Raw genomic sequence first — 21558 nt, 5'->3', positions numbered from 1 at the left:
ATGTTGGACAACCGCTTTACATATATTTTGTTGAATTTGTATATGGTTCCCTTCTATATCAATAATCTCCCATATGGAATTTATCTTTTCTCTGTGATTAGCAAATCTGTGAAAAAATTGTATATTTCTATTCCCTTCCTTGGTCCATATGGCCCTTCCAACGGCCAATTTTATTCAGATTTTAAATAAAATACATTTCCAAGTAGACCATATAAAGCAACATGCAATAAATATACAGAATTTCTTTTGCACGCTGGACAACCATGCTAGCGATAAGATCCGTTCATCATATGACATCAGAAATGTTTAGATTCATTCTCCCAACATTAGTACACCGACTTTTCTAAAATGGAATCCTTGGAAAGGTAGGAGTGAAGTACACCGACTGTTCTAGTTGTCATCGTCGGAGGGTTCTTCGAAGATTGAAGAGGAAATGGGGTCAACGAGTTTCCTTTAAAGTGTATTAATGAGATCAATAATTTGTATAATTTGGAAGTGGTGATTTGCGAGCGCGTTCAACGAAGTTTTCACACACAACAATTGAATCCACGTCAGTGAATTTCATGCGATATTGTTTACCCATGTTTAGGTGAAAGCAAATCTGAAAAAAGAGAGTTTATTTTCTCTTTAGAAAGTATTACATAACCAACGAGTAGCTATATTCTAGTAATCATATTGATATTATTGACCGGAACGCCTTAAATATCCATAGTGAGGCTGTGAAATCACATCAATGTCAGGTAACTACAAAGATGTCATGTAATCACATAATATTGGATATCTAAAATAGTGGGAGTGATAAATGTTTTATGCTCGATTTTATTTACCAGAGCCATGTCACCTGAAAGTCAATAAGTTAAATCAATTTTCCTGGGTACAAAGAACAAAGAAGAGGCATTGCAGCGTCCGTTCAGCTTATTAGTCGGACAGTCATTCCACTACCTGGCAACTGAAACGGGTTTTACTCGGAACATAAAAGGACGAGGATCTAGCTTAATAAATATTGTAGAAATGTAGCGATTGGTTTTAATTATGCTTCATGCTGAGGGTGGGGACCGCTACTAACCCTAATCGAACTCCCGATCAATTCAGCGTCCGTTCAGCTTAGATGTCGGACAATCAATCCAGTACTGGGAAACTGAAAGCGGTTTTACTCTGAACATAAAGCGACGAGGGGTTAGCTTAATAAATATTGTAGAAATGTAGTGATTCGTTTTAATAGGGAAATATCATGGCGAAATATATAAAAGAAGAACATACTAATTTAGAAGGACCACGAACAATTACTATAATTTAAAAGAGTCAAAGACTGGAAATTTTATATATGTCTATGCAATCTTCACTGGAATAATTACTCTATATACTCCTACAATCCTATTGCTCAAGTAGAGATATTTGGAAAGGCATCCAATCCTGCTATTCAAGTAGACACCTTTGCAATGACATCCACTCCGGCTAGTTATTTTTCAATTCTCAATTTTGACTGTAGATTACATGCTATGTAGACTGTCATCATAATATTTCCTTAGATAAACCTTTCCGAAATGAACCATCTTATTTGCAGAGAAATCACGTCACTGGTGTCACGTACATACTGCATAAATGAGAAAATGGCAAATTTGAATTCGTTGAGAACACATACTGGAAGGGAAGTATCAATTTAAACTAATGGAATCTGAAACGGAGATGGGGTAGAGAGAAGAGCAAAAGGAGTAGCTATACGTTGGGTAAACAAGCAGTCCATCGGCAACATGGGCAGCTCTAACTGTGGTGGCCGCTTACAACCTTTTGGGGTCTTCAATACCGTTGTATCCTCATAAAACATGAACGGTTCCAGGCAGTCAAACAGATCAGATTCATTGTTCGTTGTACTTACAGAAAAAGAACACATTCCGTCCTCATTGGATTTGATAATTGGCAGCTGCCATTAAGGGTGTTTGAATGGGACTTCTCTAGATATTCATCACCAAGTGAATGAACCCGTTCTTCTTTCTCAAGGTGATGACTCTTTGCTCGTTCTTCAATCGACTTATGAGAAGCAGCCTTTCTGTATATCCGACATAACACCATATCCATTTTCTTCAGCACATGCCAATCCATTTAATTCCATCAGTATCTCTGCACTGAGAGAAACCAGGCACTCTCCCACCATGGCTGTAGAGCACCTTGCTTCTAAACAAATCAACGGCGTAGAATTTATCAAAGCCTCTTAAATAGTATTGGTCGGTGCAAATAGGTAACTTTGATTTTTTCACTGTGCTCTTAGTGCTTAATAAACCTACCCTGGGGGTCGACGAGCAGAAATCTAACAAACCGTATTCGTTCATGATCCAGTCGGTCTTCTCTCCACGAGGGCCTTTTCCTTTGTAAAACACAAGTGTTTTCTTCAGACCGATGCAGTCAAGCAGCTTGTTGCGGACTGCTCTGTCTGAACCGGTGGCCTTCCAGAAACCCGACGCCGTCAGTCTATTATTCCGTGAGCACGCCTTCTCCTGGTTTCTTGGAACAAAGAAGAACCATTGTGTCAACCCAACATCATAATCCAAACCTGCAAGAGTACGAATTCATCAATTAGACTGTGAGAGGCCTTTTAAAATGAAAAACACTGAAAAACCAGAAAGTTGACTGTACCTGGTAACTCCCACGGATCATACTGATACAGGTCCAACGTAGGTATGATCTTATCAAAGCTCACTGGCTAGCTGCCTTGAACCCCTTTCTTCAAATAGAAGTCCAGCAGCTCCTCTTCTGTTGGATAGAATCTGAAACCTGGAAGGTCCCTTAACTCTGCCCCTACTACCCCAGCATAGATTTTCTGCAGCAGGGCCATCTGATCTATTTTTGGAAGAACCTTTTAGACAAGTATCTCAGCATGATCTCCATATCCATAAATATATAGAGGCAAATCTTGATCGTTGGAAGTTTCCTGGACTGCAGGTGAAAAAATACTTCAACGATTTTCTGACGAAGACGGACTGATTATTTAGGACAAAATGGGAAGACAACATCATGATGGTCCACACCTTAAAGTTTATACGACCGACACAAGAAACACGTCTTCTGAAATTTTCCTTACGGCTTGTATAGTATGGCGTAGAATGAAGCCTGCGAGAGCGGCTTAGAATCGAACCTATGCTATATTTGGCAAACATCCATACCTATATGGATAATTTCTACACCAATAGTGTATGTGGTTAGTTTTGATTGGTGTACAGTCCTATTTTTCTACCGCCAGACCACACCACAGCTCCGGGCTCGCTTCTTCGTCCACTGATTGTATACTGTCGCTTAGAATCAAACCTCTGCTATATTTGACAAACGTCCAACCTATATGGCTAATTTCTATACCTACATTGTATGTGAGTTAATTTTCATTGGTCTGCGGTTTTATTTTTCTACCGCCAGACCACTCAACAGCTCCAGATTTAAGACTACGCCACAGCCGAATTTTTTTTATTTTTTTTTTTCAGCTCGCTTCTTCCGCGTAGTGATAGTCCTGACAGGAAAATTTCGCTTTCTTATCCAGGAAATTTTCAAGTCGCGCTTTGCATCTTGGTAGTACATGTCTTGCTTCGTTTTTAAAATCATGGAAATTTCGATGAAATTGCATGTCTATGGAAAGCATATGACAATCATGGCCATAGTGTATTCATTAAGTCATATAGAGCACCGCCTGACATTTCGAGGAGGTTGAATTATATCTTTGGATTCCATGGAAAAAGTAAATTCTAATAATGCGAAAGTATACATGCATTGGATAATAAAGCAAATAGATTAATTACTAAAATTGGAATTTTCGTGGTGAGATAGAAACTTCGAACATTCATCAATTCTCAGCAGACTCAACTGAGTGGAATATGTGTTGGGTATTTTTCAGTGGGAAAATACCAAAAACCACACAAACAAACATCACAGCGCCAATGCTCTGTTTCCTTTGTTCCAGGACCTTTTCCACAGGGAAGCCTTTTAATAAAAATTGACTGAACAGAGTATTACACAGCCATAAAATCATTTCCATTCATTAAAATAAAAACACTGATACACATTCATCCTCTTTCACTCAGAGGGATCTTCCAAAAAACTTGCATTCAGCAAAAACAAAAGCTCTGTCTTTTCTCTCCACCTGAGAGTTCACTGTGCTGGGTTTACTGCTGTAAAACCCCTTCTTTACATTTACTGTGTAAAACTATTTTTACACATACTGCTGTAAAAAATATTTTACACATACTACTTGTAAAACAAACTTTTACATATGTAGCTCCAAAAAAAAGTTATGTGCTTCTGCACATTACAACATCTCACAAAATATTTTCAAATACAATACCAAAGACTTGGCTTTATCTTACGCTGCATTTCTGATTTAAAAAGATTGATTTCTTTATACCCTCCTTGCTTCACACTACGCACTGCTGTGCGATGTTCTACACATACCTCACTCAAAAAAACGTATTCGCTCCACTTCTGCTTTTTTTTATGCACTGCTGAGCGCTCCTTTTTTTCGCTCCCCAAGCTCACATATTACAAAATGGTCAGTCCATATTTCAACTCACCGAGCCCCTTTTTTTTATTTTTACTCATTCCATGAGTTAATAAAATGCAATACAGCCACCCACGTTTTTGTTTCATTCATTATATGTTTTTATTTCATTATGGTCAACGCTTCTTTAAAGGATATGACATATATAATGTATGTCCATACCTCCGTATATAAAAAAAAAATTAAAATTAAAAACTACGTTGACCATTTAATAACCCCCTGCAAATACCATTTAATTTCCTTTTACGGCGGTCAGCGGGAATCCTAACACTCCACGCAAACCTTGAATTGACGTTGGTCGTATGCAGGTGTGCAGCTTCATTGATGAACGGCGGAGGACGCGCGAGGAGATCGGACGGCTGGAGTGGATATCGGAAGGCAGTTTGTCACCGAGCTTTAGCTTCCGATGGGTTTCGTTTGCTGATGTCATGCGGGTGACACGCGTCGCCTCCAAATCGCATCGGAGCTCAACATACGGAAACAACTTTTCATGGGAAGGTGGTGCGATGAGCTCTGGGCGGTTTTGTGGTTTTCAATCTGGCGGTTTTGGAGAGCGCAGTACGGCTGCGTTGAAATTACATTTTCAACACTCCCCTTTAATTTCAACTGCTGGGCATTCAATCTTACCCAAGCACTTCCTCACATGGAGGGATTCACTAACTGCTGTTACAAGAATATCTTCCTCACATAGAGGGGTTCACCGATCTTCCTCGCATAGAGGGATTCACCAACTGCTTCTGCTGCAGTTCATAAACAAACAAAGTTGTCTTCCTCTTAATAGAGGGATTCACCTGAAACTGTGCTTAAGAGCACCTTCCTCATGACAGAGGGATTCACCATTACAATGTGCTGAAGAGCACCTTCCTCATGACAGAGGGATTCACCATTACAATGTGCTGAAGAGCACCTTCCTCATGACAGAGGGATTTACCAAACTATGCTAAAGAGCATCTTCCTCTTGATAGAGGGATTGACCAAATGACTGCTTCAAATGCAGTTCCAAAACAAACAATCATTGCACTGCTGTGTGTGCAAACTCATTACAATGTTCTCTTATGCTGATGCATATTCTCTGCTGCACTGTTGTGCCATCTTCTTTACTGCGTCTACTCCACACTGCTGTGTCTACACTTGCTGTTGTGTTGCTGCACTTCACTTACATTTCTTTGCAAACTCTGCATTGCTGTGCCTTCCCTTTCTCACATTCACACTGTTGTGTGAGAATTCCTTACTTGCGCACTTATGCGTGCTTCCCTTCTTCACAATGGGAAAACTTTTCTTCACGCTGCTGCGTGCTCCCCTTCACTCATTACAATCATACTTCTGCTGTGTCTCACTTGCATTTCAGATGCAACCAACACACTCACTGCTGTTGCATATATTGCATTTCAATTCAAATGAACAACAAATTCATTACATTTACCTTCACTGCTGTAAGGAAAATTTCTTTTGCATGTGCTGATGTTCAAAACTTCTTGCTGCTGCATTTTTCACATTTGCATTGCTGTGTGCTTCTCCTTCTTGCCATCATGCTGCTGTCCATAACTTCTTGCTGCTGCATTTTTCATATTCACTGTTGTCCATACTCATAACCATAGACTGTCATCCCTGGGTTTTTATTTGCTGCTGCGTTGCCTCTGCAATTTGCACTGTCGCTGCCTTTTGTTTCATCATACTGCTGTGCCCATACTCTTGGCACTTCATTCTCCACACAAAAATAACACAAGCTGCTGCCTTTTCTTATGCAGCCTTGCTTCACACAATCTTAGTCTTCATTTTTTTACACAATACACTACTGTGCAATTCCTTTGGCTTTCTGCTGCCACACACGTTCTTATACATCCAGTGTGCATTAAAAATCTGTTGTCCCTGTTTTTCTTTATGCATTTCTTTGCATGCTGCATTGCATATGAAGAAAAACATTACATTTTTTACTGCTGTGTGAGAAATTTCATTGCATTCTCAGCCACTGGGCATTTACGCTCTGCTGCGTTTTGCCTTCTCATTTTCTTCTCACTGCTTTGCATTTTCATTCCCAATACAAAACATTTCATCTGCTGTGCATTACACTCATTCTGCTGTGAGTATATTCTCTCACATTACATAGAAGGGAAACTCCCTTCCATTGCCATGCCAAAATTCAAAACTGTTGTTCATTCTAATCCATGTGCTCCATAAAAAAAATTCCAAACTGCTGTCTTATGCTCTATCTTCCCACTGCTGTGAGGGTCTCCATGCTTCGCATTTTTCTCTTTTCTCGCTGCTGCTCTTTACATTTCAGCGCTGCCATCTTTTCTTCTTTATGCATTTCTGTGCATATTGCATAAATACAAAGCAAAAACATTGTTGATTTCATCACTGCTGCATATTACCTTTCAAAGGGATTAACAAAGATTTCATTTGCAATTGCTGCGCTGCAATACATCCTCCATCAACAAATGACTGTTAATACAGTTCAGCAAACAAAAAATTACAAGCTCCCCTTTAATGTGTGCTTGTCTTCTTTTGGCAAGTTTTCTCAAAACAAACTTAGATCAGCTAGGGAGTTCAAGGGGCTTTCAGGCTGTATTTCTTTTCTTCTCCATACTTGTGTAACTTTCTTCTTTTGCATGGGTCTAGCTTGTGTAAGAGCCCATGTCAAGTTACAGTCACGTGCCATATTCCCAATGTTATGACACTTGAAGCATTCAACTTTATTCATGAATAAGAATTCATGATTTCTTCTTGTGAAATTATTTCTTGGAGATTGTCGGGGACCACAACATCTATCTCCATGAAATGCTCTACAGTCTTTTGCCATATGACCAAAGTTTGAGCAAGCATAACAATAACCATAAAATGAACTTTGGTACCTGGGAGATGGAGGTTTTCTTGATGCACTCCTGAAGCCTTGCTGCCTTGAGATCCTTTGATGATCACCATTGCCTCTTACCTCTTTAACATCAGCTACATTTCTTCTTGGAGCTGGTTTTCTTCTTGGAACAGGATCTCTTCTATTGCAGCCTTCATTTTTCTCCTTGCCTTTGCTGGAACTAGGAGCATCACCATCTCTTTCTGGCTTCTTCACATCTCCTTTGCTTAAACCATCCTCATCCTTATTTGAGGGTTCACCTACATACCCAAGTTCTGATTTATCAGATGGAGATCTGTGATAGCTGAGCATGTCATCCAAAGCTTGAGAGCTCTTCATGATCTTGTTCATCCCTTCAACCTTCTTCCTGAGGAGGACAATCTCTTCTTCTAACTTTTCACATTCATTATTTTTCTTTGCTAGTTGTCCCTCAGTTTCTTCCTTGCTACGAGTAGCTTCAGCTGCTACTATTTTGAAGGAGATAATCTCTGTCTTCATTTTGGATATTTCTTCATCTTTTGCCTGACTGCTCTTCATTTTCTTCTCAGCTCCTTGTGCCTGCTTCCTGGCTTCTTGTAGTTCGGACTTAAGGGAGGAGACCTCTACCTTGTACTGTCCAATCTCTTCTACAAGTTTGTTCACTCTCTTGTGTCTTTGTTCAAGCTGACTTGTCAAGGCATCTTCCTGCTTCTTTGCTTCATTCAGCTGATTTGTCATGGATATGACTTCTTCATGGTGTTTCCTCTTGCATTGATCAAGCTCCTTCTTGAGCTTGGCAAGCTCTTCATCCCTTTCTCTTACTTGAAGCTTGATGAGGTCAAGCTTCTCATTCTCAGCTTCTATGATGGGTTCATAACTTTCTTCTTGACTCATTGTCATGGTCAGTGCTCCCTTTGCATGAAGGTCATGCAGTCTATCCCATATCTCCTTTGCTGATGAATATTTCCCTAGATTCTTCTTCACTGAATCAGGGAGACCATCCAATATAGTCTTTGCTGCTTGTGCATCATACTCCATGGATTCTTTATCCTTCTGGCTGTCATCAATCACTGACTCCCAGACTTCAATCCCCTTAGACATTAGGAAAGCCCTTATCATTATTTCCCATACATCAAAGTTTCCATCAAACTTTGGAACCTCAAATACAATGCTTTCAAATAGATTCCCTTCTAGTTTAGTAGAGGAGGGAGACACATTTTTAACAGCCCTGGAGGCTTTCTTCTTTGACCTTGCCATTCTTAACTATACTCCAAAATACTTGACTGTGTTTTTAAAACACTGACTGTTTCTTTCACAGTAACAGAAAGGAAAGCTTTGAAAAATACCTTCACTGTTTTGGCTGTGGCTTCACACTGCTGGAGAGGTTTGACTGCTGCAACAACACCTTCCTTCAGCTTCTTTGAGTCTTCAAAGAGCCTGGACTAGCTCCGATACCACTGTTGGGTATTTTTCAGTGGGAAAATACCAAAAACCACACATACAAACATCACAGAGCCAATGCTCTGTTTCCTTTGTTCCAGGACCTTTTGCACAGGGAAGCCTTTTAATAAAAATTGACTGAACAAAGTATTACACAGCCATAAAATCATTTCCATTCATTAAAATAAAAACACTGATACACATTCATCCTCTTTCACTCAGAGGGATCTTCCAAAAAACTTGCATTCAGCAAAAACAAAAGCTCTGTCTTTTCTCTCCACCTGAGAGTTCACTGTGCTGGGTTTACTGCTGTAAAACCCCTTCTTTACATTTACTGTGTAAAACTATTTTTACACATACTGCTGTAAAAAATATTTTACACATACTACTTGTAAAACAAACTTTCACATATGTAGCTCCAAAAAAAAAGTTATGTGCTTCTGCACATTACAACATCTCACAAAATATTTTCAAATACAATACCAAAGACTTGGCTTTATCTTACGCTGCATTTCTGATTTAAAAAGATTGATTTCTTTATACCCTCCTTGCTTCACACTACGCACTGCTGTGCGATGTTCTACACATACCTCACTCAAAAAAAACGTATTCGCTCCACTTCTGCTCTTTTTTATGCACTGCTGAGCGCTCCTTTTTTTCGCTCCCCAAGCTCACATATTACAAAATGGTCAGTCCATATTTCAACTCACCGAGCCCCCTTTTTTTTATTTTTACTCATTCCATGAGTTAATAAAATGCAATACAGCCACCCACGTTTTTGTTTCATTCATTATATGTTTTTATTTCATTATGGTCAACGCTTCTTTAAAGGATATGACATATATAATGTATGTCCATACCTCCGTATATAAAAAAAAATTAAAATTAAAAACTACGTTGACCATTTAATAACCCCCTGCAAATACCATTTAATTTCCTTTTACGGCGGTCAGCGGGAATCCTAACACTCCACGCAAACCTTGAATTGACGTTGGTCGTATGCAGGTGTGCAGCTTCATTGATGAACGGCGGAGGACGCGCGAGGAGATCGGACGGCTGGAGTGGATATCGGAAGGCAGTTTGTCACCGAGCTTTAGCTTCCGATGGGTTTCGTTTGCTGATGTCATGCGGGTGACACGCGTCGCCTCCAAATCGCATCGGAGCTCAACATACGGAAACAACTTTTCATGGGAAGGCGGTGCGATGAGCTCTGGGCGGTTTTGTGGTTTTCAATCTGGCGGTTTTGGAGAGCGCAGTACGGCTGCATTGAAATTACATTTTCAACACTCCCCTTTAATTTCAACTGCTGGGCATTCAATCTTACCCAAGCACTTCCTCACATGGAGGGATTCACTAACTGCTGTTACAAGAATATCTTCCTCACATAGAGGGGTTCACCAATCTTCCTCGCATAGAGGGATTCACCAACTGCTTCTGCTGCAGTTCATAAACAAACAAAGTTGTCTTCCTCTTAATAGAGGGATTCACCTGAAACTGTGCTTAAGAGCACCTTCCTCATGACAGAGGGATTCACCATTACAATGTGCTGAAGAGCACCTTCCTCATGACAGAGGGATTTACCAAACTATGCTAAAGAGCATCTTCCTCTTGATAGAGGGATTGACCAAATGACTGCTTCAAATGCAGTTCCAAAACAAACAATCATTGCACTGCTGTGTGTGCAAACTCATTACAATGTTCTCTTATGCTGATGCATATTCTCTGCTGCACTGTTGTGCCATTTTCTTTACTGCGTCTACTCCACACTGCTGTGTCTACACTTGCTGTTGTGTTGCTGCACTTCACTTACATTTCTTTGCAAACTCTGCATTGCTGTGCCTTCCCTTTCTCACATTCACACTGTTGTGTGAGAATTCCTTACTTGCGCACTTATGCGTGCTTGCCTTCTTCACAATGGGAAAACTTTTCTTCACGCTGCTGCGTGCTCCCCTTCACTCATTACAATCCTACTTCTGCTGTGTCTCACTTGCATTTCAGATGCAACCAACACACTCACTGTTGTTGCATATATTGCATTTCAATTCAAATGAACAACAAATTCATTACATTTACCTTTACTGCTGTAAGGAAAATTTCTTTTGCATGTGTTGCTGTTCAAAACTTCTTGCTGCTGCATTTTTCACATTTGCATTGCTGTGTGCTTCTCCTTCTTGCCATCATGCTGCTGTCCATAACTTCTTGCTGCTGCATTTTTCATATTCACTGTTGTCCATACTCATAACCATAGACTGTCATCCCTGGGTTTTTATTTGCTGCTGCGTTGCCTCTGCAATTTGCACTGTCGCTGCCTTTTGTTTCATCATACTGCTGTGCCCATACTCTTGGCACTTCATTCTCCACACAAAAATAACACAAGCTGCTGCCTTTTCTTATGCAGCCTTGCTTCACACAATCTTAGTCTTCATTTTTTTACACAATACACTACTGTGCAATTCCTTTGGCTTTCTGCTGCCACACACGTTCTTATACATCCAGTGTGCATTAAAAATCTGTTGTCCCTGTTTTTCTTTATGCATTTCTTTGCATGCTGCATTGCATATGAAGAAAAACATTACATTTTTTACTGCTGTGTGAGAAATTTCATTGCATTCTCAGCCACTGGGCATTTACGCTCTGCTGCGTTTTGCCTTCTCATTTTCTTCTCACTGCTTTGCATTTTCATTCCCAATACAAAACATTTCATCTGTTGTGCATTACACTCATTCTGCTGTGAGTATATTCTCTCACATTACATAGAAGGGAAACTCCCTTCCATTGCCATGCCAAAATTCAAAACTGCTGTTCATTCTAATCCATGTGCTCCATAAAAAAAATTCCAAACTGCTGTCTTATGCTCTATCTTCCCACTGCTGTGAGGGTCTCCATGCTTCGCATTTTTCTCTTTTCTCGCTGCTGCTCTTTACATTTCAGCGCTGCCATCTTTTCTTCTTTATGCATTTCTGTGCATATTGCATAAATACAAAGCAAAAACATTGTTGATTTCATCACTGCTGCATATTACCTTTCAAAGGGATTAACAAAGATTTCATTTACAACTGCTGCGCTGCAATACATCCTCCATCAACAAATGACTGTTAATACAGTTCAGCAAACAAAAAATTACAAGCTCCCCTTTAATGTGTGCTTGTCTTCTTTTGGCAAGTTTTCTCAAAACAAACTTAGATCAGCTAGGGAGTTCAAGGGGCTTTCAGGCTGTATTTCTTTTCTTCTCCATACTTGTGTAACTTTCTTCTTTTGCATGGGTCTAGCTTGTGTAAGAGCCCATGTCAAGTTACAGTCACGTGCCATATGCCCAATGTTATGACACTTGAAGCATTCAACTTTATTCATGAATAAGAATTCATGATTTCTTCTTGTGAAATTATTTCTTGGAGATTGTCGGGGACCACAACATCTATCTCCATGAAATGCTCTACAGTCTTTTGCCATATGACCAAAGTTTGAGCAAGCATAACAATAACCATAAAATGAACTTTGGTGCCTGGGAGATGGAGGTTTTCTTGATGCACTCCTGAAGCCTTGCTGCCTTGAGATCCTTTGATGATCACCATTGCCTCTTACCTCTTTAACATCAGCTACATTTCTTCTTGGAGCTGGTTTTCTTCTTGGAACAGGATCTCTTCTATTGCAGCCTTCATTTTTCTCCTTGCCTTTGCTGGAACTAGGAGCATCACCATCTCTTTCTGGCTTCTTCACATCTCCTTTGCTTAAACCATCCTCATCCTTATTTGAGGGTTCACCTACATACCCAAGTCCTGATTTATCAGATGGAGATCTGTGATAGCTGAGCATGTCATCCAAAGCTTGAGAGCTCTTCATGATCTTGTTCATCCCTTCAACCCTCTTCCTGAGGAGGACAATCTCTTCTTCTAACTTTTCACATTCATTATTTTTCTTTGCTAGTTGTCCCTCAGTTTCTTCCTTGCTACGAGTAGCTTCAGCTGCTACTATTTTGAAGGAGATAATCTCTGTCTTCATTTTGGATATTTCTTCATCTTTTGCCTGACTGCTCTTCATTTTCTTCTCAGCTCCTTGTGCCTGCTTCCTGGCTTCTTGTAGTTCGGACTTAAGGGAGGAGACCTCTACCTTGTACTGTCCAATCTCTTCTACAAGTTTGTTCACTCTCTTGTGTCTTTGTTCAAGCTGACTTGTCAAGGCATCTTCCTGCTTCTTTGCTTCATTCAGCTGATTTGTCATGGATATGACTTCTTCATGGTGTTTCCTCTTGCATTGATCAAGCTCCTTCTTGAGCTTGGCAAGCTCTTCATCCCTTTCTCTTACTTGAAGCTTGATGAGGTCAAGCTTCTCATTCTCAGCTTCTATGATGGGTTCATAACTTTCTTCTTGACTCATTGTCATGGTCAGTGCTCCCTTTGCATGAAGGTCATGCAGTCTATCCCATATCTCCTTTGCTGATGAATATTTCCCTAGATTCTTCTTCACTGAATCAGGGAGACCATCCAATATAGTCTTTGCTGCTTGTGCATCATACTCCATGGATTCTTTATCCTTCTGGCTGTCATCAATCACTGACTCCCAGACTTCAATCCCCTCAGACATTAGGAAAGCCCTTATCATTATTTCCCATACATCAAAGTTTCCATCAAACTTTGGAACCTCAAATACAATGCTTTCAAATAGATTCCCTTCTAGTTTAGTAGAGGAGGGAGACACATTTTTAACAGCCCTGGAGGCTTTCTTATTTGACCTTGCCATTCTTAACTATACTCCAAAATACTTGACTGTGTTTTTAAAACACTGACTGTTTCTTTCACAGTAACAGAAAGGAAAGCTTTGAAAAATACCTTCACTGTTTTGGCTGTGGCTTCACACTGCTGGAGAGGTTTGACTGCTGCAACAACACCTTCCTTCAGCTTCTTTGAGTCTTCAAAGAGCCTGGACTAGCTCCGATACCACTGTTGGGTATTTTTCAGTGGGAAAATACCAAAAACCACACAAACAAACATCACAGAGCCAATGCTCTGTTTCCTTTGTTCCAGGACCTTTTGCACAGGGAAGCCTTTTAATAAAAATTGACTGAACAGAGTATTACACAGCCATAAAATCATTTCCATTCATTAAAATAAAAACACTGATACACATTCATCCTCTTTCACTCAGAGGGATCTTCCAAAAAACTTGCATTCAGCAAAAACAAAAGCTCTGTCTTTTCTCTCCACCTGAGAGTTCACTGTGCTGGGTTTACTGCTGTAAAACCCCTTCTTTACATTTACTGTGTAAAACTATTTTTACACATACTACTGTAAAAAATATTTTACACATACTACTTGTAAAACAAACTTTTACATATGTAGCTCCAAAAAAAAAGTTATGTGCTTCTGCACATTACAACATCTCACAAAATATTTTCAAATACAATACCAAAGACTTGGCTTTATCTTACGCTGCATTTCTGATTTAAAAAGATTGATTTCATTATACCCTCCTTGCTTCACACTACGCACTGCTGTGCGATGTTCTACATATACCTCACTCAAAAAAACGTATTCGCTCCACTTCTGCTTTTTTTTATGCACTGCTGAGCGCTCCTTTTTTTCGCTCCCCAAGCTCACATATTACAAAATGGTCAGTCCATATTTCAACTCACCGAGCCCCCTTTTTTTTATTTTTACTCATTCCATGAGTTAATAAAATGCAATACAGCCACCCACGTTTTTGTTTCATTCATTATATGTTTTTATTTCATTATGGTCAACGCTTCTTTAAAGGATATGACATATATAATGTATGTCCATACCTCCGTATATAAAAAAAATATTAAAATTAAAAACTACGTTGACCATTTAATAACCCCCTGCAAATACCATTTAATTTCCTTTTACGGCGGTCAGCGGGAATCCTAACACTCCACGCAAACCTTGAATTGACGTTGGTCGTATGCAGGTGTGCAGCTTCATTGATGAACGGCGGAGGACGCGCGAGGAGATCGGACGGCTGGAGTGGATATCGGAAGGCAGTTTGTCACCGAGCTTTAGCTTCCGATGGGTTTCGTTTGCTGATGTCATGCGGGTGACACGCGTCGCCTCCAAATCGCATCGGAGCTCAACATACGGAAACAACTTTTCATGGGAAGGCGGTGCGATGAGCTCTGGGCGGTTTTGTGGTTTTCAATCTGGCGGTTTTGGAGAGCGCAGTACGGCTGCGTTGAAATTACATTTTCAACAATATGTGCTTCCTTTTGTTAGTTGAATCGTCGGAATTATGAGAAAGAAGGATACCGGAGCCAAGTCATCTATTTCCGATTTTTGCGCTACGTATTCCCAGATTTGACAAAGGGATTTTTCATACCGAAATTGTATGCCAGAAAAAGCGAAGGCTTGTGGAAGGCATATTTTTCTCGTGGAATTTTAATTAAAACAAGAGCTCGAGAGGAGAATCACCAAGATTATGGATTTGTATTGAATTGAACTTATGAATGACATTATTTTAATTTTATATTTTAAACTAAGAAAATATATCTTATTATTTTCTTTTAGATTTTACTATTATTTCTAATAATAATAATTTTTTTTAAAATAATGATGAGGAAAAAATGTTTTAATAATAAAATAAATTAATTTTAATAGATTTTATGAATTTAATTAAATATAAGTAATTTAGCAATACTCATGAGGTAATACATTTAAAAAAGAGCAGGAAGTCTCGCATGGTTATTAAACTTGGTCTTTCGAAGGTATATAATAAGTTTAATTGGAAATTTTTGGCCAATATTTTAGGTGATTCTTGGTAAATATTCTAGTCGCCTACAGTTTCACTCCTGGTTGGGTTAGCTAGATTGGATCCTTAATTTCCTCCACCTTTTTTTCCATTTTGATAAACGACTCGCCATCTTGGACTTTCAAGTTTCGAGAGGTCTACACCAAGGGGGGCCACTCTCTCCTTTCCTGTATATTGTGGTTGTTGAAGGGCTAGGACGTTACATCAAAGTCATGATCAATCAACGTCTAAGACTATGGGGTCATAATTTGCCCATCACTCACCACCAATTCATGGATGACATGATGTTATTTGGAGAGCCATCGATTCAAGAGATAAGGGCGTTGGATCAGATCCTATCATATTTGCAAGAGACCACTCACACTTTCATTAATGGCAAAAAGTCAAGCATATATTTCTTCAATACCAACATTCTAGTTCAACGAAACCTAGCCAGAATTATGGGGGTTCAAATTGGATCCATGTTAGCTAAATACCTTGGTATTCCCCTTCTTGCCAACTCTTTAAGGGTATCCTTTGGTCTGGGATTAAAGGTTTCATGGAAACTAGATAATTAGATCTTCAAAGCATTGAATCTTCCCATCAAATTATTCTACTAAAAACAATGTTGCAAGCCCTCCCAATTTATCAATTGTTGGTGTTTCCTACTCCTAAAGTTGTATACAAAGACATCATCTCCATATTTCCAAGGGTTTTGTGGCAAGGGATTGAAGAGGTTAAAAGATGGACATTAGTTGCCTACAAGAAGGTTTTCCTACCAAAATGGGTAGCGGATCCTGGTCCGAGAGACCCTAAAATTCTTAATAAAGATATGGGAGCTAAATTATGATGTCGATGGCTTCAAGATAGCCAAGAGTTGTGGAAACAAATATGGTAGAGAAAATATAGCTTGGTCATGACCCAACTCGAGATAGTGAGGCAATCTGACTTCCTATGAGTATCTTCAATATGGAACTCAATCGTTGAAGAAAGATCTTTTATCCAAGATCACTTATTTTGGGAGATGAGGAATGGGGGCTCGACTTTGTTAGGAAACCTAGCAACAATTTATGAGGCTAGAGAATAGAGTGGAGCTACAAGGTCTACAAGAAAGTACTATGAGGTTGGGGGCAAGAGATGTTGTAGACTTCTAGAAGGAGGTTACAACTCAGAACTAGTGGAGGGTATGAAAAACTCAGGATGAATAGACTATTTTTCATTGCGACCAAGAATGGCAGGCTCTAGAGGTGCCTTTACAAGATCAGAAAATTCAAGTGGCATAGGCTGGGGACACGGTTTGATGGGGGTATCAAATTCAGGGCATTCTTACCATTAAGGAAGCTTGTGGCCTCGTGGAAAATTATAAGGAACTCCTAAGGGAATCGTATTGGTGCAGGATTTGAGGTGGGAATTTTTTTCCCAATGTAAGAAGTTTTCTCTGCCTGATTCAGTATTGTTAACTCTTAACTTGGGATCACTTGAGGTGAAAAAGTTCTAAAGGCTCATGCTGGTGCCCAATCTACTAGGAGCAAGAGTGGAGCATGAAACATCTGCTCAAATCCTATCTAGAGATGGAAGTTTTGTGGACAAGCGTAAAATCCCTATTTGGTTATCTCGACAAATCCCGCAATAGTATTTGGGAAACCATTGAATCATGGTCAACCTCTTTGTTCAAAAACCCAATTGTTAATAGGGCTTGGGTTTTTCTCTTGGGATTCCCACTATGGAATGTTTTTGAAAGATCGTAACAAGATTGTTTTAAAGTAATATTTGGTTATTAAAGTAAGTGGTTGAAACTATATTTTCAAATTATTGATGCTTTCAGGCCTCTGGAATCCTCCGAGGGTACTTCATTCTAAGGTTTTGAGTTTAGACCTTTTACTTAGGGCTTCAATCAGGCTTACGATGAGTTTTAGTAGAAGATGAAATTTACCCTACCTATAATAAGATAGACAAATGTTGTTTAGACTTATTCAACAAACTTCAATCTTCTGATATTTTATTACGGCTTCGACCCTATACATTGACCTAAAGAATGTATCTTTGATCTTTCTTCTCTGAGATACTCAACCTTCTTGAATTTGTATAACCATCAACCTAAGATTAGGACAAAAATAAATCTATCTTTCTTTTTCGAAATTTAGACAAGTTCACTACTTCAAGGCTGTTCTTATATGGTAACTCTAATTCCATGATGATTTTTCAAGGTATCCTCTATACTAATAATTACCTATTATGATTTACTTAAGTTTATTTTTTATTTCATCCATTATTCATCATCTTGTATTTATTATTCATCCTAAGGTAAGTACACAAAGGATAACAAAAGTAAATGAAAAATTCCAGTAAGATCACAAGGACAAAGCTACACAAGAGCACAAGCATAAGAACACAAGCATCATCTTATATTTATTATTCATCATAAGGTAATTACACAAAGGATAACAAAAGTAAATGAAAAATGCCAGTAAGATCACAAGGACAAAGCTACACAAGAACACAAGCATAAGAACACAAGCATTTTACTCTGCGAAAACCCATTGGAGTAAAAACTTAGCAATCCTTTCACTAGAGAATCAATTCAACAAGACACATCAAAGTCATATATAAATTGATCAGCAAGATGATGAGTCATACTTCCATCAAAAAGTCCAATCAATCCTACAAGATATCTTCCCACAGAATTAGGTCTACTTTAGAATTAGGTCTTTTGGTCCTTCCTAAACATTTGATTTCTTTACAGAGGTTGAATCCAACATAGAGGTTCTTCCTTCAACAGAGATCTTCCATAGAGATTCAATCCTTTCCGTGAGACAAATATTCATATTTTTGTAGCCTTGAATTCATTCTTCTTTCTTATCATCTTCGTTGCCCTCAAAGATATAAAACAGATGATATGAATTGCACTTTAAGAGGGAGAGAAAATGCATATATATATAAAGTCCATTTGCGGGCCAAATCAGTGCCTCTTTGGGGCTGAGCCGATTTGACACGGAGGAAGACGAACTTGGTCTTTTTGTGCAGTCATAGACCAAAGTTTGAAAACACAATTTTTTCTTCGCTGAAGGTTATGGAGAACACGCCTTCAATTTTTCTTTTGACAAATACACGAGGAATATAATTTCTTTTGAGCATATAAAACATGCTTTACAATTACATCAATAAAATATTAATTTTGAAAATCAATCTAGCTATAAAATTCAACATATTCCACCAACAAAAAGAATAGATATCAAAACAACTCATTTATAAAAATAGAAAAGAAAACAGTATCTTTGAAATGAGTTTAATCTATATAACATTGTAAATCAGGTTTGTTAATATACGCAGGCTGAAATAATAATGGATAATGAGGAAGAGACCTATTTTCCGAGGGACCAAAATACTATTCCGGCCGAGCAGCATGGATGACGGTGCCATAACACCATAACAATAGTTTTCTTATTCAATCCTATTCATTCTGTTTTTCTCAATACTACACAGGCGTAGATATTATGAAAGCACGGGAAGGATATACAAATTATTGCTAAGGTCTAGTTTTCTTATTCAATCCTATTCATTTTGATTTTCTCAATACTACACAGGCGTAGATATTATGAAAGCACGGGGAGGATATACAAATTATTGCTATGGTGTCCATTGGTGTGGCGACTTTTTTTACTGCTAGGAATCCATATACTGTGGGCGAGAAAAGGGTTCCCGCTCCCGTGACAAATAATTGTTTATGAAAAAGTGTTCTAGAAACCAAACTGCACAAAATCTAAACTCCACACAATTTGCTGAGATTGATATAAAAACTAAATTAGATAAGCTGGCAGTTTCCATCATCGATAGCACACTACAGAATCAACCATTTATAAAGGAAAATTTCACATTCGGAGAAAAGAAGGAAAATGTGAAGAGTTTAAAAATACTCATACATAAAGCGATTAAAGTCACGACCAGAACTGTACAAGAAGATTTGTGCTTTCCGTCTTCATACAGTTTACATGTGTTGCATGTAGATTCCAGTATTCACACAATCTATATGTTTTGAATTTATAGTTTAAATTTATGAAATATTTAGTCATGTATGTGAGAGTTATGTAGTTATTATTGACATTTCAAAAAATCTTTTCGGGTTATCCCAATATGTTTTTGTTTATTTATTCTTTCATACTTAATCGGTTCAAGCAATTCAATTTGTTAAACCCAACTTTTTGAAGTAGTACAATATCTCAAACGTTAAATCTTCTTTTGTATAATGTTTGTGTGAGTTATTTAGTGAGTCTAACTATTGTAGATATAGCTCAACATAAGTTAGATTCTAGGGTTTTCCAACATGTGACCATAAATATATTTATGCATTCACTATGGTGGTTCATGGTTTACAATTGTTTGTTTTGATAAAGAAAGAAGAGAAAAGGTGAAAAAATGATTTCTCTTCTCAATATTCCAAAATAGTTAAATAGATTACATAGAAAGACTAAACAATAAATGAATGGAAAGGAAATCGATTAGATCAAACTAAATCTGAACTAACTATGACACCTAGCAAACAATGGAATTAAATATGATGACACCTAGGAGACAGTGAGATTAATATCTGAACACCCCCTTCTAATATCAATTGTCAGAAGTAGTGGCACACTAACTATGACTCCTAAGAAATAATGAATTAAATATGATGACACCTAGCAGACAATGAGAAAGATCTCAACACCCCCTCCTAATATCAATTGTCACAAGTAGTGGCACTTACAATCACTGGTCTCTCTCTTTGAAAATCAAATACATTTTTGTTCGAAGGCTTTGTGAAAATATATGCATGTTGATATTTTGAACAACAAAAAGAAAGAAATATGTTTTCATTATTGACAAGCTCACGATGAAATGAAAATGTGTGTCAATGTGCTTGCTCTTTTTGTGAAAGACATGACTTTTTATAAAGAAATTATAGACCTGTTATCAAACTAAATTGTAGCTGGATCCTTCTGAACATTTAAAAGATCTGCTAATAGTCGTTTGAGCCACATTGCTTGACAAGATGTTGAAGTGGCAACTGCATATTCTTCCTCCGTTAAAGATATTGAAACGATTTGTTGTTTCTTGGATTCCCATGAAATCAGATTGGCTCAAAGATGAAAAACATAGTGTGAGGTGTTTTTGCAATCATCTAAATTTCCTGCATAATCGTTGTCTGTATAACGTGAAAGTGAGTTATCCTCAGAATGTGTGTAGAACAAATCATAGCTTAGGGTCCCAGAAATATATCTTAAGATCCTTTTTTAAACCTTCTAATAAGATATTTTGGGTGACTACATAAACCCGGAGACAAAAATAGCTGCAATCATGATATCAGGTCTAGTTCCAGTGAGATATAACAAACTACCAACTAGATTTTTATACAATGTGGAATTAACTAGTGGTGTTACATCTTGTATTCTCAATTTATTGCCTTGAGCAATTGATGTATCAACTGGTTTGAAATTGGTCATTTAGAGCTTTTGAAGGATTACAGTGGCATAATTTTGTTGACCAACAAAAATGGCATTAGCGGATTGTTGAAGTTGACCGCCAAAGAAGTATTTCATGACCTCTAGATAAGTCATATCACACTATGTTTGCATTTCTTCTTTGAAGTGTTCTAGCATCATGTTACCTATATAAAGGAGATCATCTACGTAAAGGAAAACAATTAGAATTTTACCTTTGGGAGTTTTGGTATAGAAAGTTGGCTCATGGTTGCTTCTGCAAAAACCACCCTTGATGAGATAGGTGTAGATGCGACTTTACCAAAACTAGGGGAGCTTGTTTCAATCCATATGTCTTTTTTCAACATGTACATCTTATGCTCTTGTCCAGGAACTTCAAAATCCGGAGGCTACTCCACATAAATTTCCTCCTACAATATACCATTTAAGAAAACACATTTTACATCAAGTTGATATACCTTCCATTTGTGTTGAGTTGTTTTGGATAAAATAGTTCTCATAGTGTCTAACCTTGCTACTGGAGTAAATTTTTCACCATA

The 21558-nt window shown here is 38.2% G+C and overlaps 1 pseudogene; it reads right to left on the bottom strand.

The window, feature by feature from the left end:
* Positions 1-1660: 1660 nt before the first annotated feature.
* On the bottom strand, positions 1661-2830 carry LOC149217872 (NAC domain-containing protein 22-like; annotated as a pseudogene).
* Between the last annotated feature and the right edge of the window lie 18728 nt (positions 2831-21558).

The sequence above is a fragment of the Pinus tabuliformis genome, chromosome 1_1 (assembly GCF_031772625.1).
Source record: "Pinus tabuliformis cultivar Carrire ecotype Pingquan chromosome 1_1, CPIR1, whole genome shotgun sequence".
In the NCBI taxonomy this organism is placed as follows: Eukaryota; Viridiplantae; Streptophyta; class Pinopsida; order Pinales; family Pinaceae; genus Pinus; species Pinus tabuliformis.
This window is presented reverse-complemented; position numbering and strand designations above follow the sequence as displayed.